This window comes from Pantherophis guttatus, chromosome 3 (assembly GCF_059756535.1).
Source record: "Pantherophis guttatus breed Tessera chromosome 3, ASM5975653v1, whole genome shotgun sequence".
In the NCBI taxonomy this organism is placed as follows: domain Eukaryota; kingdom Metazoa; phylum Chordata; class Lepidosauria; order Squamata; family Colubridae; genus Pantherophis; species Pantherophis guttatus.
Window position 1 is genome coordinate 53,396,820 of NC_142065.1, and position 19,282 is coordinate 53,416,101.

Here is a 19,282-nt window from a genome sequence, read left to right on the forward strand (position 1 = left end):
AGGTAGAGAAACAAAACCTGTCTCTACATTAAGATATAGATGCAATTTTGGTAGATCAATGAAAATAACCTAATAACAGAAGATGGTCAGAGCATCCATCCTGGCCAAAAAAAGTCAACCAGCCCACTCTAATCTTCTAAATATGTAATCAAACAAAGACTTCAAATAAATACAACCCTAGGAACTGTACTAAACCCAATCTACTTCTTTTATTTCTGTGTGCCTATATTGTTTGCCATTTATTTACAAAAGTTGTAGCCATACTTGGATTATTTCTCCCTGATAATGTTCATGTTAAAACATATATACAGACACTATATACAAAACAGCAAAATCTGCCTGATTTAAAACATTAAACAACTAGGATTTCACAAAGTCCTTAGGGAAGTTATTCGATTTGATTACAAAATTAAGCAGAGATGCTATGAAGCTTATGTTAAGTACATTTCCACCACCATCCTTCCTTGCTCTCCTGCCCCACTTTTGCCCTGCCTCATTGCCCCACTCTTACTCAAATATTCCTTACCTTCAGTCTATTTTTAGTTCTCCTCCTGTATTTCGTGCAATCTATTCCCTGCTGATTGGCTTTGGTCTAATTGTATAATCATCTCTCATGATTACGGAAGAGGTGGGGAATATGTGCTGTATGATAAGTACTTGAGTCAATTTTAACAAATCTTGTTGGAATTCTGAGATAGATTCAACTTTCATTTTTAACCCTGTTTCTACAAGGCTGTAAACAAAGAGCAACCTCCTCCCAGTTTACCTACGTGATGGTCAAAAGGTGTTCTGCAAGAAACAAATAAAGTATTTCTCGATTACTTCAAATCACGCTGCCCATTTGTTAGTGAAAAGGAAATTTGCTACAGGTAGCCAATCAGAATAAGATAAAGGCTTTCTACATAGAATTACTAGCTTCCCTGGGCAGAGAGCTCAGTTTTTATTTAACTTCTGAGCATAGAGAGTTATAATCCATCCATTAGCCTTAACTATATTCTCAAACTTTCATAAATAGCTAGGATTCAGTGCTCATTGAGATGATAAATTAAAAAAGATATGTTCCATAGATAGATATCAAAACATTACCAATACTGCAAATACAACAGCTGGAGTAACACAGCATAATCAAATTAGTGAAAGTCTTCATGGCTGCATTTGCACAGCAATTTTAGTCCCTCAAAGTACTACACAAATTTACAAATGGGTTAATCATACATATCAATGCATCTATTAGAGGTCTGAAAGATTGTGATGATTTTATTCTGTTTATTTGAATTTATTTAGCTGCCCAATTCCAATGCACTCTGATTATTTATTTATTTTTAAAGCTAGTTGAGATACAGATAGTGAAAACAAAATAGTGGGAAGCAATGCTTAAACTTTTCTCTGTCCCCAGTTTTCTGAAGTGGATCTCCTCCAAGGATTTCCACATTATATTTATAGGGGCCAGCCTTCATAGGGGACTATTTAGGAAGGCTGATCTGGAGTAGAGAAATGATGGGGAGGAAAAGAAATAAATACCTCCTTTCACACTACTTTTCTACTTAAACTGATACCCCTTTGAAATACTTTTTAAAAAATAGGGGGAAGGCTATTAAAGTTCTAATGCCAGCTTTCATATGCAACCATAAATAGTATAGTAAGAATTATTATCTTCACTTACAGTATTCTTAAGCAAACAGAATATGGATATGAATATCAGAATTATGTACATAATCCCATGAAGCATGCCCTCCCACTCATATATACTGTACATGCATCCAACTGGTTTAGTGCATGCCAAAATTTCAGCCAATTAGTTAACAGTTAGTGGTTGTCTGAATCAGCCTTTAAATCCCTGCATTGTATTTCTGCACTTTCGTGGGCTATGACTGTGCAAAAACACCTAATTAATAACCAAGAAATGGAGCCAAATTTCCTGTACATAGATGGAAACCAAACTGCATTAAAAACTATCTTCACTTTATATTTCTAGCCCTCAAGACTGACAAAGCCAAATCTTGCTTCAGGTTGTGTCTCTAGCCATACAGTTCTCTGACTGACTGATTCACATACACTCGGGGGTTTTCAGGCTCAACACTGCAGAAAATATGTAAACAAACAGGCAAACAAATCAGGATTAAACAAAAAATTAGATTGTGGACTTTTAATGCCATAAACCACCCTGAGTCCTGTATGTGAGTTGAGCAGCCATATAAATTTACTAAATGCATAAATTCCAGGTTGATAGCATCAACCTTATCTGAAGAGTCATTCAGATCAGTTACCTATTGAAAGGTTATAGAAGTGTTCTGTTCAACTACTAAGGAGAAAAATTAGCTCACCTGAGAAGGGGAGCTAATGGGGAGCTAAAATACTGTATTTCCCTCCAAAATTTAAGCACAGTCTTGTGAGGAAAAGCTTGGAGTAGTTTCAAGGAGGCAGCCTGTTCACCATCCATGTATTTCAGGGTTGAAGGAGAACAAAGTATAACCTAAAACTAAGCAAAAGAACTTGTGGTGGCAAACAGAACAGAAATTTAACAGTGCAAGATATCTAGACTGGACAGTAGGGAGAAATTCTAAGTAAAAATTTTAGACAAGTGTTTTTGAGAAAATAAACAAAATACATATAAAATAATCTGTAATCATAATGTGGAAGTGACTTTGAGAACATCACAAAACTGGCCAATAGAACACAGAAATAGAAATACTAGGTGGGAAAAAAAAATCTCTAAATACAAGTTCAAACAGATGGCCCACCTGCTACTATGCCCAAAAAACAATATTTCTGGGAGGTGGGTGGGGTAAGAATCCTGTTTCAAAAAATGTGCCCGTCTCTTCCTCATCTCTTCCCTTCCCTACTCCCCCACCAGATTAGCAACTGCATATTTATTGCACAATAATTAAATAATCATCTGGAAGTGTCCTCTGGGCACCAGATCCCAGACTGTGACTCAGTGCCCCACTCTTACCCCACCAAACTCAATGGATATTTGAACACCCCCTCCAAGCAGTTCTAAAAAAAGAGTGTGCTGAGTGAGCTCCTTTCTTTTGTCAGCTAACCACCAAAGTCAAAACAGGGCTGCCTACTGGTTGAATTATTTTTTTAATTAACTGTCCTACTTTAATTGACTAATTGAACAATTAAGAGATTAAAATCTTGCAATTATTATCCCAGATTTCCCCCAGCAGCCTCCCAGCTCTCTCACACCCTGTGAAGCTTGGTCATCTGTTTCTGCTTCATGAAACAAAGGGTGTACACCCTGGAAGCTCCTTCAATGTTATGTTCTCCCAACAAATAACTTCCCATGGTATTCTGTGTTTAACATAGAGTAATAGTATTAATAGGACGCATATGTAGGACGAAAAAGTGTATTTGGCTGGGAGAATATAAACTTTGATATAACCAGGGCAATGCACAAATCTTTCTGAAATTACCTGTGGAAATTCATGCCCTAACAAATATAGTTTGCACTGCTTTTGAACTAGGATCGGGTGGTCACATTTTTTGCTATGGAAACCAAATGGATGGTGATAGCAACAAGGTCCCTCCCTGTAGCTGGATAAACCCTCCTATTATCTTAATGATGTCTTGCTGATTCCCCTTTCTTCCTTTGAAGGCAGAGTACCCATCCTTCAAGTTCCACAATTACAACTCCCATAATTAAAGTAAAACCCTATTTCCAACTTGCCCTGTTCTATAATGCAGGGTGACCGGTCAGGTCTCACTGCATGATATGGCACTAACGTGGTACAGGCAATCCCTAGGATAAGAACATCTGATTTATGGGCAACTTGTATTTTTGAACAGATTGTCATAAAGCCTACCCTATCAAGCATTTGAGTTAAATACGATGGCTTAGAACGACAAACACACACTACTTTGTGATGCTCATGAAAACACTGCACAGTGTCAGTGGTTCTTCGGCTGGAGGAAGGATTTTTGCCAGAACACACTGTCGTTAACACAGCATTGAGTATGCAACTTCATATTTGGCTTACATTTTTCTCTTATTTACCCTGGTAACCATGCCTCCAAGGGGTAAATCCAATGCAAGCACTGATGATGCATCAGAGAAAAGGAAAACTAATCATGATTGACAATAAAGTGAAAATAATAAAGTAATCAGAAAGATGTGAAACACCATACCATTGGAAAAGTATTAGGCTATGGTGGGTCAACAGTTGGAACAAATTTAAAGGATAAAGTGAGAATAATAGAGCATCTGAAACTATAATTTATAACATACTTATGAAAACTATAATATATAATATCTACTAAGACAAACATTTGATTAATGCTAAATAACAATTCTGACCTACCTACAAATTTGATTTAAAGACAGACTTAGGAACCAGTCTGTCACAACCTGGGGACTGGATGCAGCCACAGCTAGTAAGCCAGTATAGAGGAATCAGAAAGCACCACTAAAACATGACCAAGGAACAGGGAGACTTTATTTCTTCACTGGCAGAAGTCACAAATTAGCTTAAAAAAAATATGGAGGTTGCTGAGTTAGCCATATGCAGGTGCCAAACATCATTACAGAACTTAGATAACACAGCCCAAGTCTATGATGAGGAAAGCTAGCTAGTCAGAAGCTGCATGATGAAACAGTACAGACTTATCAATTCCAATACCTGTGCTATGTCATGTCCTATTGATAAGGTCATCAGAGGTCCCTGATCTTTGTTTGCCACTCAGCAATGCAGACTCAATTCCCAATATACTTCTTAATCACTGTGGCTGGCTGAATAAAGACAAAGATTCTTGTTCATTTGCTACATCCAAGCAATTCTGCCTAGAATGTTCCCTCTGATCCAAAAATCCGAGATATTTGCATTAAATATAAAAAGCAATTTTGAATTTTCTTTTTTCTCTCTTGCTTCCATTGAGATGTTTGTCCATCTCATAGCCTTCTCTTTTTGTCCTGTCCTCCAGACGCTGAAAATGAATTGAAGGAACTACAGAATACCTTTCTGGATCTAGAGTCCACGTTATTTGTTACAGATTCGCCAAGAAAAAGTAAGCTGTGTAAAAAATTACAAGTAACTTACACAATTAAATACAAGAACACGGCTGTTGAAGCTGTCACTGATCAGAGCAAAAAGACTTGTGAAGCTTACATAGCAATCTGTATGAAGACTTTTCTTTAATTGCTGCTAATTTCCACGTAGAATCTCAATACTATATTAAAATATCTATATACAGAAGACTTCTATAATTGATTTAAACAGAGTTCCTGTTCTTTTACATTTAAAACCCAAATATTGACTCATCATCACAATTAACAGGTTTCAATGGATTTCCACTTATCATTTGAAGATTTTAAAAAAACCTGGAAAGTCATATATTAAACAAAATCAAAATGCTGTTTTCTAATATGTGCTCTCAGTTACCAGCTGTCCTGCCACCCTTCTGGAATGAAAAAGCAGTCTTACCTTTAGTGGGCTTTGCTTCCAAGTACTTGCTACTGAGAGGAAGATCAGGGAGGTTTGTTCCTAATATCCAAGTTACTGCAACTGCATGCAGTTTTTGTTCACGTTTCCAGTCCCTTCCTTCTCTCTTCCCAGTACTGCCTCACTCTGGTTGTTCCAAAGAAACTGTGTTACTTGTTTTGACTTGAGTCAGAGAAGCAGGGCAGGTGAGCAATACCTTTTCAGCTCAAGATAATCAGTGGAGCCAAATCCTTCCAGGCACAAAAGGACAAGCTGACACATAACACCAGAAGGGAGGGACTTTATTAAACATCTCTTGCAAAAGTTAGCAAGGAATCCCCTAGTCCTGGATAAGCAGGGAAAGCTGAAATAACCCACTGCAGTCACCTCTAAGTCCACACATATGAAAATGTATTTTCTGCCTTTGTAACTTACTGCCAGAGAAACACGCTTTGAGCACTTTCTCTGATGATCAGCAAGAGAGTTCATTAGCATGAAAATACTACCAGACTATTCCTATAGTTCTGTAATCCAATCAATGTGAAGGCTGTTTTTCCTAATGCTGTTTTCAATAGAATACATGTTATGCTCAAAAACATAATACAGTGGGACAACTAATATATATAAGCTGACTTTGTATAAAAAAGAACACCACTGGGGGGGGGGGGCGAAAGCCCTACTAAGCAGGTATATACAAACGTATGAAGGCTATTGCTTAATGCATTGTAAGCCGCCCTGAGTCTCCGGAAAAGGGCAGCATATAAATCGAACCAATAAATAAATATTAAATTTAAAAAACAGCTTTAAGAGGTCGTCTGCGGTACTGTACTGTAGAAAAACACAGCTGGGGGAGTGTTTAACCCTTTGTTCACAAGTAATTTTTAGCCACACGGAATTCCAGATGAGTTCTAAAGAACTTAAAAGTTCTAAAAAGAACTTAAAACTTAAAAAGCACTGGATAGTGGAAGAATCAAGGAGCATTGCATTTCAAAGCTGCTTTTTCTATAAAAATAGCAGTCAGCAAATGAATTGAAGGGCCCCTTTATTTATTAAGTACTGTAGTGTTTTAACTTTTATAAACCCACTCATGAAATCAGAAGTTTATCCACATTTTGTAAACAAAAATGTGCAATTAATAGTATTTTTAAAACTATGATATTAAAGTGCAAAGTGTATCTGTTATTAATGTTTAAAGTCACCATTTTTCTCAAAGAGAGAACTAACAGAGACGGGCGCCTTTCAACTACCACTTCTCTATATACTGCAGTGGAAGAAAAGCAGCACTTAAAATATTTACTGATGAGGGATGATATAGAAACCTAAAGTAATATACACAGGTCCAGTTGGGAATGAAAGAAAAACATTAATTCAAAAGCAGGTTAGCCATTTCCTGCATTCAAAATATTTGCCATTACTGAGATAAAGGTGTGGAACTAAAGTCAGGCATATAATCACCTTTAATCCAGGCCCTGCAATAAACATACACTGTGAACTAGGTTTCATGTGGGTGGCTACTGTTATCTAAGCTCTGCGGCCTTGCAGATTGTGATGACTCAAAGCAATACTGCCTTTGCTTCAACTTTTTGAAGATAAAACTTACAGAATGCCCAACTCACCTAGAAGGCACCAGGCTGGGGAAAAAAAGAGGGACAAATCCTGTCACACAAAGGTAAGGCCCGTCCATTTGGCATCCCTCGAGCCTGCCACTATCAGCACTTGTGTCACAGGACAGAAAAACTGCCTCCAAGCATGATCATTAAACAACACAGTAGCTTCATCCAGGCTGAGGGCCAAAGCATTTGACTACATTTTAGAAAGTAGCTGTTAAGGATAAACAAACCCAACATTTGTTTCCCTTTAATTAAAAGTAAATATATATATTGGTATATATATGTTTTTAAAAATCAGGTTTGGCTTAGCCATAAATCAGCTTAATTGTGAGTGTACAGATAGTCCTCACTTAATGACCATCCGCTTAATGACTGTTCAAAGTTATGATGGCCTCAGAAAGGGTGCTTTACAGCCTCTAAAGCCCTTTCAACCATCATAAAGCATCATACTGTCCCCATCACATGACCGCATTTCAAGCACTTGGTGGCAACTGGCTTGCATTTATAACCAGTTGCACTATTCCATTGTCATTGTGACCACAATTTGTGACAGCTTTTGCTCTTTTCCACAGGAAACAACAAAAGACACCCATTGGATATACTGGATTCACTTAATGACTATGTGGCTCACTTAATAACCATCGTAAAATTGACCACAAAGTCACGTAGGATCACATGGTGACCCACTTAAAAGCCGCCCCAATTTATATCCAAAATTCCAGGCCCAATTGTGGTCGTAAATCAAGGACTACCTGCATATAGTGATACTTTTTAAAAATACCCACATTTCCAATAGGTCAGTGGTGGCAAACCTATGGCACGAGTGCCAGAGGTGGCACTCAGAGCCCTGTCTATGGGCATGTACACCATTGCCCCAGCCCAGCTCCATCGTGTTTCTCTCACAGCGGGCAGAGAGAGAGGGAGGGAGGGAGGGAAAGAGAGAGATAGAGAGAAAGAGAGAGGAAGGGAAAGAGAGAGGGAGGGGGAAAGAGAGAGAAAGAGAAGATGATATTGTTGCTAAACGTAATATTTCAAAAGCTGAAAAAAAATGAAGGGGCATAAAAGTGCATTTATCACGTTTCTCTTGGAACTCTGAACTCTGCGATGCTTAACATTATTTTAGATAGTAAAACATTATCCAGGTTAAATTGCCGTGTTGGCACTTTGCGATAAATAAGTGGTTTTTGGGCACTCGGTCTCTAAAAGGTTTGCCATCACTGCAATAGGCCCTTGTGTATAGGCCCAGTTGTAGACAAGTAGTCCCTCAGATTTTTAACCAAAGGTTATGGGTACACAAGATAAATACTATGTTGATAGTTTTACTTGTTCCAGTAAGTAGTCATTATAGAAACTTAGAAAATCAGGGTTTTTTTTCTCCTTTATGGTACAGATAAAATAAATTTCCCTTTCTATTGTTTCCTTATTCTATTTCCACTGAAAACAGTACAGACAAGAATATTAACAATATAAATAAAGAGCCAGCTTGTTGTAGTGATTCAAGTGTGGTCTGGAGACCATATGTTCTAGTTCTGCCTTGGGCATAAAAGCCAGCCAGTTGACTTTGATCCAGTCAGTCTTTCTCAGCCCAACCTCACAGGGTTGCTATTATGGGGAAAACAGGAGGAGGAAGGAGTGTTATGTATGTTTGCCACCTTGAGTTACCTATAGAGTAATAAAGGAGGGATAGAAATCAAGTCAAATAATAAATATTAGGAACAATTACATCAGCATGTGTTTGCTATTTTATCCTTTCAACAACATAAAAAAAAAGAACTAAGAAATACTGCAGTTCAAGTTCTTTCGTATCCTACATTTCAGTCACGGATGCAAACCAATTAGCAGGTGATGGGATTGCCAGCAGCTATCCTGTATGGGAAATCACTAAACTGATAACTGAGGTTTCTTAGTGAAATATCCTCAGGTAAAGTTCTGCCCACCCAAGCTGGTCCCTGGAAGGAATATAAAAGGAAAAAAATATAAAAGCTGAACCTACCTGGACTAAGAAACCTGCAGTGTTTCTGCGTTTTTTTCTTTTTTTTTCAGTTCTAACATTTGACTTGCTCATTAGCCCTACTTCTTGGCTTGTGCTTCAATCCCGCTTTGATTTTGGGTTTAATTTCTGGTTTGCCTCATTTGTCTATTCAGTTTTCACTCTTCAATTATTCTTACCCATAAAGTGAGTTCCAGCTCGCCTGAGACTACAGCCTTGGTGGTGCAGTGGACTAAAGTGCTGTTAAGTAGCACTTAGCTGCCAGCTGCCTGCAATTACTGCAAATTCAAATCTCACCAGGCTCAAGGTTGACTCAGCCTTCCATCCTTCCGAGGTAGGTAAAATGAGGACCCGGATTGTGGGGGCAATAAGCTGACTTTGTATAAAAAAGAACATTGCTTAGGTGGGGGCCAAAAGCCCTACTAAGCAGGTATATACAAAAGTATGAAGGCTATTGCTTAACTGATTTTAGCGTGTGTATCAATCATAAAGGCTCCTGTCCCGATTGGTCTACTTTGATCAAATAATTTGTACATCAAGCAAGTACAGCTCCGCACATGCACAGCAGTGCAAATCTTAAGCCTGGGAACTTTACTCCTCTGGTTTCGTTCTGTGTTTCATGTAGCCAAAGAAAATTTAAATGTAATGTTTATTGAAATAAACAAGCCCTCGGGGCCTATTTACCATAGCTCAAGATAAAGTGCCAAGCATATCTGTTGCAATTTTTCCTTCAACTTTGACCTCCATAGAATTTGACCATTGATCAAACTTATCAGCAAACTATACTACAGCTGTAAGAGCAGCCATATCTTTGAGGTAGCTGGCTTTCTTAGGGTAACATCACTGATGTCCGAGAAGTGATCATAGACACAAAGAACCTACCCGATGAGTAATGTGATGTGGATAAAGCAACAGATTTAACATAAGGAAGGCAGAAGTACTATTTCTTGGTGGAATGGTTTATTCAGTATTCCCAAAGGTGCTTTTTCAAGAGGCAACTACTGGACTGTCTGGTTTTTCTTTGAAGGCGTTTCGCTTCTCATCTAAGAAGCTTCTTCAGCTATTGAAAAAGCACCTTTGGGACAACCATGACCTGGATGACTGGGAATCTCCATAGACACTTATTCAGTATTCTGTGTCTCTTGAACGGGACTGTATAGTAATCCTTGTTTAGTGATCACAATTGAGACTAGCACCTTGGTCGTTAAATGAAGTGGTTGCTAAGTGAAACCACAAGAGTGCTTATGATCTTCAGCTTTCCTTTGCTTTACAGACCTGTGGTAGTAAATGCAGGAATTGGTTGTAAAAATTTTTACTTTATTTTATTTCTATACTGCCCAGCTCACTGAAGTCACTTGGGCAGTTTACAACAAAAACATGTCACAAAATATAAAAGCAGAAAATAAAAATAAAGTTAAAGACACAATTAAAATATAGGGTTACATCAGGGGTGAAATGCTCCCGGTTCGGACCGGATCGCCCGATCCGGTAGCGATGGAGGTGGGTGGTTCAGAGAACTGGTAGCAAAAATCCCTGCTCCCCCCCATGCCCAGCTGAGCCGCACAATCATCAGAGGCTTTTTTTTTTACTTTTAAAAGCATTTTTTCTACAACCTCTTCGGCCTAAAAAATGCTTTTAAAAGTAAAAAAAAAAAAGCCTCTGATGATCGCGCGGCTCAGCTGGGATCGTCAAAGGCTTTTAAAAAAAAACAAACCCTTTTTTTCTTTTAAATGCCTCTGACGATCCAAGCTGAGTTGCTTGATCGGCAGAGGCATTTAAAAGAAAAAAAGTCTCTGCCGATCAGGCAACTCAGCTGAGATCGTCAGAGCCTTTTGAAAGCATTTTTTTACAACCTCTTCGCCAAAGAGGTTATAGAAAAAAATGGTTTTAAAAAAAAATTGGCCACGTCCACCCAGTCACATTACCCACCCCCCCAAGCCACACCCACAGTACCGGTAGTAATAAATTTTAGATTTCACCACTGGGTTACAGTATTAAAAGTTAAAAAGCTTTAAAAAAATGGAGAGAACACCCTCACAACACCATCCATTCCCATGGTTGCCTAAAACCTTTTGATTTGTCTTAACACTCTTCCTGAAGGCCGGAAGAATGGGGGCCCACCTCACCTCTGGGGTAAGGTGTTTCAAAGGGTGGGGGCAAGGCTCTCTTCCTGGATCTTGCCAGACAAAATTACTTTTTCATCACCATTGGAACTGTGAGTAGTCATTTGATGAGACTGTCGCTAAACAAGGACTACCTGTATTATCTTCTAAATGAGCAGGTGTTTTGCTTGGAAGGGTGTCGGTATCTGGATCAAATTGAAAATGTAGCTAAATGAAGCTTTGCTGTTTCAATGATACAACATGCCAGCTGCGTTCTTTCCAGGAAAAGACAGGTCCAAATGTAAGTAGTAGAATGTATTTGGCATGGATTTGTCTTTGAAAACTGTCCAAAATTTTTACAGTTCAAAATACAAAGGCTATACCGGTAAATACAGCATGAGTCTCTAATTACATTATTATACCATCTCTACAAACTTCCTATTTTCTTCCAATCATAATTCAAAACCCCACTTAGTTTGGAACATTGTTATCTAAAATACTGCTACTGAAATCCAAGAACAAAAATCTAATACATGTGGTATAACATCCTAGTTTCCTCATTCCAAAGCAACTTTCCTGTTCTATTTCATGCAAACAAGTTTTGTCTTGATGTTTCTGTCTACCAAAAGTAATTCTGAATTCTTTCCTTTTTTTTTTCATCCAAGATTACTGAAACATGCCAAAGCCCATTAAACATGCATTGCCATATCTATTTGAGGGTCCCTGTATCCTGTTCTTTAAATTGTTAGTACAATACTTAAGTATAAAAGTAGTATATTACATTAAGTATTTGAAATAGATCCACTTTGAATATAGAAATTAGGAACTCTGTATCACATTAGATGCCAGCCAAAAAGATTATTCAAGTATTTAACCTGGGTTCAAAAGAAATATTAAGCCATTTACTAATCCGCTTTAATAGCAAAAGGCTCAGAAACTGTAAGCTGAGGCAACTGAGTTATTGTCCACATCATGTAAGCAATAAATATTTTCTGTAATGTCACCTGTGCTCTTTTAGAACTTTTTATGAATCCTCATCTTTGAATGTCATTTCCTCTGATTTCTGGAGATAGTTACTTCCTTATGTTGAAGAATTGAAGGCCAGCAAATTATTAACTATTACCTTCTTATATTATAACTCTTTCTCTTTAATGTCACAATTTGAAACAACATCTAAAGAGTTTTATTTTCCATTGAAGATTTCCAAATGCGTAGCCACACCTCACTTTGAAAATGTAGGTCAAAACCTAAATATCCTTTCAAAGAACAGCCAGCAACTAATTTACCTTTTGCCTTTCTCTTTAGAAATAGTGAGTGACAAGTAATGAATGCTTTTTTTCTAACAAGGATATGAAGGTTTTCTGGAACAAGAAGTAAAGAGACAGGAGAAAAGAAAATCTCATTTTTTATGGATAACATTTTGATCAGAGCACCAAAACCAGGCAGAATTCACCTATTTTAAATTAACATGAAGAAAGAGATAAAGATTAAAACTGGTACCCCAATAATATGACATGTATGTTTAAGTGTTGACCTAATCAGAATTGGGGAGTCATTTAAGCCTTGCTGCAAGGATAATGGAAATAGCTTTGCTAAAAGCATTGAGAGAAAGAGAGTGAGACATTCAATGTTTATCATCATATAGTCTAAAGTTCTAAAAACTATGGAGAACGTGAAGGTTTGGGAATTTTTTTTCCATCAAAGGTCACATTCTCTCAAAATAATTTGTCAAGAGTACTGCATGCTACTTACGCTTAATAAAACAAAACAGTACAAAGCTGGTGCAAAACTTTGGCATTGTTTATTTTGGAGTTCATAATATAATTTTAACCAAAGCCTAACATGGTAATAAACCAAATTACCCTTTTGTCTCTGTCATTTTCTTTTTCTGCCATTCTTTCTACTTTTCAAAATCATTATACACCAAATATTCCATCCCAAATTAAGGGTCTGGACATCACAACACATCACTTTTCCTTTCTTCCAAATCTTTACGAACCCAGGCTCTTTTAATGATAATCATTTAGTCCTCTCTTCAGAATGTTTTTTAAACGCTTACTTTTCTTTAGCCCTCTGTATTTTCCCACCTGGCAATGGAGTTGATACACTCAATTCTCCAAGCCATGTTTATCTCTATAATATATGAAATTGTCATAATCAAAGATACGAGTTAAAGTGTTAAAATACAGGGGAGGGATCGTTACACTGAACTGCTTTTAACCAAACATGGTGTTTTCACTGCCTGGCTGTGTGCATGTTTGCACACTTTAAAGAACCCTGAAGGGAGAATCTTGTGGCAATGGATTATTGACTGATGTACACATCCAGACTTCCCCAGTGGAAACACAAGCTGCAGTTTCTCAAGGAATGCATGATGCTGTCTTCTACCCACAACCAGCCCACCATGAAGGCACAACACCCACACACCCACATACCCATGTTTCTTTTCTTGCTACACATCAAAAGTTGCATTTTCCTATGCCAGCTGTTGTGGCCCGCCAGCGGCCTGCGCAGATTGTTGCTGATCCCGACGATGAGGAGGCTGGTGTGGTGCTGCGCCAGCAGCCTGTGCAGCTGGCGCGCAAGTCGGACAGCGAGGAGGCTGAAGAAGATGTGGTGCCAGAGGCAAGGATTCAATCAATTTCTCCTTAATTCCAAGTTGCTTCTTTCCTTGATTAATTTCCATCCATTGTTTCTTGTCCTGCCCTCTGGTGCTTTGGAAAATAAGTTGACCCCTTCTCTTTATGGCAACTTCTCAAATACTGGAATACTGCTATCATATCCTCCCTAGTCCTTCTTTTCTCTAACTAGCCAAACCCAAATCCCGCAACCTTTCTGAGCCTGGTGGCTCAGCAGACTGATAGCATTGTGATTAATACCAGCTGTCTGCAAGTACTGTAAGTTCAAATCTCACCAGGCTCAAGGTTGACTCAGCCTTCCATCCTTTCTAAGGTAGGTAAATTGAGGACCCAGTTTGTGGGGGCAATAAGCTGACTTTGTATAAATATACAAAAGTATGAAGGCTATTGCTTAACGCATTGTAAGCCTCTCTGAGTCTCCGGAGAAGGGCAGCATATAAATAAATAAAATAAATAAGTAAAAATAAAATATGTTTTAGTCTCCAGGCCTTTAATCAACTTAGTTGCTCTTTGCACTTTTTGCCGTCTCCAAGGCAAAAGCAGAGGAAGGATCGGAAATCCAGAAAGAGATTTCTTAAATTGTCTTCATTTCCAACACAGGAGTGAAGCAGCTTGAGGCTGCTATGCAGAAAAGCCCTGTGTGTAATGGATCCAGCACATACAGGTTGTTTAAATAATTGCTGCAGCTGCACATTGGGCTATTTCATAAACACTGTCAGCACAGTAAACTGTTTAGAAGGAGCAAAGTTAGCTCTTATGAGTTAAGAGCATCACAGGAAACTGCCTATGTAACAGAATAGTAAACATAGAATAATCTGTTTCTTTCAATTTTATTTTTAAGGCCAACACAATATCAATAGGGTGGGGGAAAACAAGAATAATTTTTTGTTGTTGCCAAATTGGTCTACTGTAGATACTAGGGCAGAATTTTCGGAATTGGAAGTCCACCCAACTTAAAGTCGCTAAGGTTGAGAAACCCTGTACTAGAAAGAAAAAGTCTACCTACCAAGCAGGCAAGCTGTTTCAGGATAAAATGATAACAAAAGCTTTGTTAATACATCTGCTAATAATGAGCTGTTAAAGACAAAGAGGCCTTACCAGGAAAACAGAGCCCCAGAAGTAAATATTTGTCCAATACCTACTGATAAGAATATCCACCTCTACAATATAATTGCCACTTCCCAGGTACCTTAAGGAGAATTACAGAACAATGCCTGAGATTGGGCCAGCTGGAATGAAATGATGTCAAGGACTTTTGAAAATAGCTTACATCAATCTTCCATACCCTGGTGCCTTGGAGGTATATTGAGCCGACTATAGGGGTTCTCAACTTAGATCGTGCATGCATTTTCTAAGGAAGGGAAAATTGTTTCACCCCACTGTGAGATCTTCTTCGTGGGGCTTTCCTTCTTTAACAAAGAACGGCTTTCATTTTGCATGGGAGGGGGAAAAAGTAATAAACTCCCTTTTTTTGTTGCAGCACTACTGAACCTTTCTACTATTGCTGTCTTAAGACAACATAAATTAAATGAAAAATTAATGTTTCTGTCTAGAATTTGGAACTATCCATTTCATTTAATGCAGAAATATTACTTATCAGCATATTCTGTGCTCATTAACTATCTGTATCTGAGATTCATCATCCACTCTTGACATTCTCCTAGTTGACACTAGCACCTGATAACCTCTAGCACATAATAGAGCTCTATTTTATACATCTTTTCCTACAATTCCTTCTACCACTGCAGAACTATTATCTGAAAACCGTACTTTTGTCCATTCATAAAAAAAGCATCTCTGTCACACTTGGAATATAGGTTCTGTAGAAATAATGTATGATATAGTAAACTGATCTTTTGGCTCTTTGTTGCAGTGAGGCACTGCAACAAAGTGCCAATGGGAATTGGAATGGGAAGTTGTCTATGGATTATTCCTGTTTGAATGCAGCATGGAGCGGCTATGAAATAAAGAATCTGTTGATCTGCAAACAGCAGTCTTTTCTTTTGAGCTTTATATGCTCATCCCTGAGAATCAGACTGATTTTTAAGCCAACTATTCCTCTTCTTTCAACTGTTCCCTTTCCAAAGGAAGCAGGGTACAAAATAACCTGTGTTATACATTGGGTGTTCCGGGGAGCTTCCCCAGCTACAGTGCAAAAAAGAATTTCAACATAAATGGTCCAATCATTCCATTTGGCTTTATTCCTAAAAAGCTATGCCCTATCTCCCTTCTCCCAGGCTCTGTCTACTTAGGCAGCCATACAGGAGCTAACTTCATAACACTGAAGGAATTCATCTCATTCTCTCAATTAGCTGCCAGATGTGCTCTTCAAGAATAAAGAACAGTGAAGGACAAGTGCCCTTTTAGTGCCCCCTACATACAGGCCATCCATCATCCCATCAAGACCAAGAGGAGAGGCCAATTCCTTTGCTCCAGAATGATAAAGCATGTCACAGCTGTGTTTCAGTCCCTCTTCATTCTGGCATGGAACCTGAAGCATTTCACCCATCATCCAAGCAGGGTCTTTGATGAGCTACTGTTCCCTGTCCGTGGGAAACTGAAAGGTCTATGCCAGGATCTTCCAGCGATGCTGGGAGTATGAACAGAGGAATTTAGGATTCAATTCAATAAATGAATGGAATGTTATACTAACTAGGGTTATGACAGGTTACCACAAAGCTCACCCTTAAAAGTAATAGTGCATGGAAAAGCTTTCACATGCCTGAAATTAGGTGGCAAAGCCAGGATGGGATATGAAAAAGATGAATAAATGGGCTAGAGTGGCTTAAATTCTATTTCTGGCATACAATTTCTTTCTAGGCTAGTCCCTCAGCAACAATTTCTCCATCCAAGATCAATGGAATTTAGCTCATTACAAATGCAATTGTATTATTATGACATCAACACTCTAGGAATCCTACATGTGTTATAGTTGCCTCAAACAAAAAATTAGATTAATTTCACTGTGTAGACAGATAAGCAGGAATTCACAAGGAGGTCAAACTCTAATTCTTGCAGAATAATCAAAGACAAATGAGTACTTTTCGCACACATGAGATTTGTAGTGGAAGATACAAAAGGCTCAATCCATTTTAAACAAAACTTATATTTGAATCATTAACTACTATTGGCAAGTACCTCCACTGAATGATACATAACCATTTGATACATTAGGGAGATATAAAAATGTGATATATCATCATTGCAAGGTTATGTGATGTTGACGTAGAAAGGCTGACAATAAGCTAATATTCTAAAACACCAAGGGATTGTCTTATGATAAATTGGTACAAAATATTAAATTACCTTGAAGCAACTCATTCCTTTTTTTCTCTCCTTAAAGGCCTTTTTCTTTTCTTTTTTTTCTTTTAATAAATTTTTATTAAACAGTTTTTTAAATTTTTTAACAGTTTTCCTCTTTGCAACATTTCCGTATCGGTATACATTTGCTATATATCCATTTTTTCCCTTACATCTATATAACTATACATGTGGTTCCATTATCTTTTATACATATTAACATATTAATATACTAATTTATAAACATACATTTTTTGTTATATATATTTATACAGAAGCAACTCATTCCTGTATAGCACTAACGAGTACTGGAGAGTATCCGAAATCAGAAACCAAATGCTACAACTCTAATCCAACATTAAATTGTATGAGTTTTGTGAAATGATAGAAAAAGCTACTGGCCTTTTCTCACAGAGTATCCACATGCCATAATCAGATATAACACTCTGTGCAATTCAATCAATCAATAGGTGCATATAAGGGTGGCTTAATAAAAACAATTTTAACAATATGTGAATCTGTAAGTCTGATAAATCAAATCAACCTAGAAATCCTTTCTTATCTCCTACTAAATTTATAAAGACTTTTCAAGGGACTCTGTTGTAAGAAATTAACACTTTATATACAATCACTTAATCCACACACTCCTAGGCTGAGCACCAACCTGTTTGTGACACTCAGGGCTAGATTAGTTTCAGCTTTGTAAATGTTTCCTGTAACTGGTTCTTAAATCCTGCATTTGTTTCCAGGTGCTAAAGTTTTCATGGTAATCAGCTAAAAATCTGTCCTCAAAGACTTGGTTCATTTGGAAAAGAGAAACCTACAGCTAATTTTTTTAAAAAAAAGATGTGATGCTTCTATGGCTCTTCTATCCAAAAAGCTTTCTTCCTTAACAAAGGATTCAAGAAAGCAATCACTGGTCCATGTCCTGTTCATGCATTCAGAAGCATTTCTCTTCAGTAACTCCCTAAGGCACAGCAGCTGATCAAAAAAGAAAAGAAAGAAAGGCAGTTTCTAAAAAAAGAGTTGGTAATGCTCACCAATCCTGTACTTGCACGCTTTAATTCAGAGAATTTGGCTTCTGTGTGTGTCTATGGGTGCATAAGTGGGGATCTTCGGCTAGTGATATTCAGGTCTAAAACCTCTGGAAATGGCATTAACTTGCTTTTTCAGTAACAGAATTGCTATAAAGTCAGCTTTCCCACATTCTTTCCTTTAATTCTTGGTTGTTATTCCAAGATTTCAGAGGGGAAAAACAAAAGTTATAAATTACTTCCAGGAATCAGTTAACTGAGAAGAATTATTTGCTCTTAACTTCAAGGGAAAAAATGTTTCCTCCATGCAGAAGTGTTGAACTATTAGTGGAAAGACCACATTTTACACCCAGAGAGAGTTCTACTTTGTTTTCACTTACCTTTTAAGGAGGAAGTGGTTCTCTTTGAGCTTCTCCATTAACTTCCTGGAAGGCATGAGAGTTGTGTTGCTGCTGCAGCTTCCATGTTCTTGGTGCTTTTGCTAAATTTCCCTCCAACCCCCACTAGGTATTTCATTTAACTTGGGCATTAGCGACATCCCAAATGTTAAAAGATCTGAAGACATCTGTCCCTGGGGCATACCAATCCCTCACAGAAAGGAGGGGTGGAATATCTTAGCCAAATTATTTCAAACATGTGCATGAAATCACTTAGGAGAACACATAAAAAGAAGCCATTAAAATATTCACACTCAAAGCTTCTTTTCTTCTCGTTATGCTGTTGTTTTAAACTAATTCCTAACTATGTAGGAATAGCATTTTCTGGGGGGTCCCTGTTTTGAAGGTTAGATTGCCTCAGCCCTAGTGGTAGAAGTCATTTGCCGAATAAAAGAACTTCCAAGACACACAATGTCTCCGGCTCCACTTGCTTTTTGGCTGCGAGACCCAAAGCTATCGGGCAAAAGAATGGATCCCCCCCCCCCTCAGATCAGTCCTCAGAAAAGTGAGCCTGGCAAATGGCTATTACTGCCGTACTAGTGATGGATTAAGCTGAATTCTCTGTCAATTAAGCCACATGCACAATGCCAAACTAATAAACCAGTGAAAAGCAAGCGGAAGAAACAATGCTTTCATTTTATCAGGTGTCTGTGTGTATGTATGTATGCATGTATGCATGCATACATACATACCTATGAGGATATAGCAAAGTTTGGTCTTTATAAACAGATCATTTCACATAAAACTTTT

The 19,282-nt window shown here is 37.9% G+C and overlaps 1 protein-coding gene across 14 annotated transcripts in view; it reads right to left on the reverse strand.

Moving 5' to 3' along the window:
- The window catches only part of INAVA (innate immunity activator), a 42,867-nt gene extending 23,865 nt beyond the window's left edge, over window positions 1–19,002 (reverse strand). For 2 of the 14 annotated variants that reach the window (XM_087889575.1, XM_087889580.1), the window contains exon 1: window positions 5,424–5,567. The gene's annotated coding sequence lies outside the window, so the exon portion shown is untranslated. Of the gene's footprint in view, window positions 1–5,423; window positions 5,568–18,475 lie in introns of those variants that run through there. The other 12 variants (XM_034414740.3, XM_087889577.1, XM_087889571.1 and 9 more) reach the window with 12 other exon arrangements.
- Window positions 19,003–19,282: the final 280 nt, after the last annotated feature.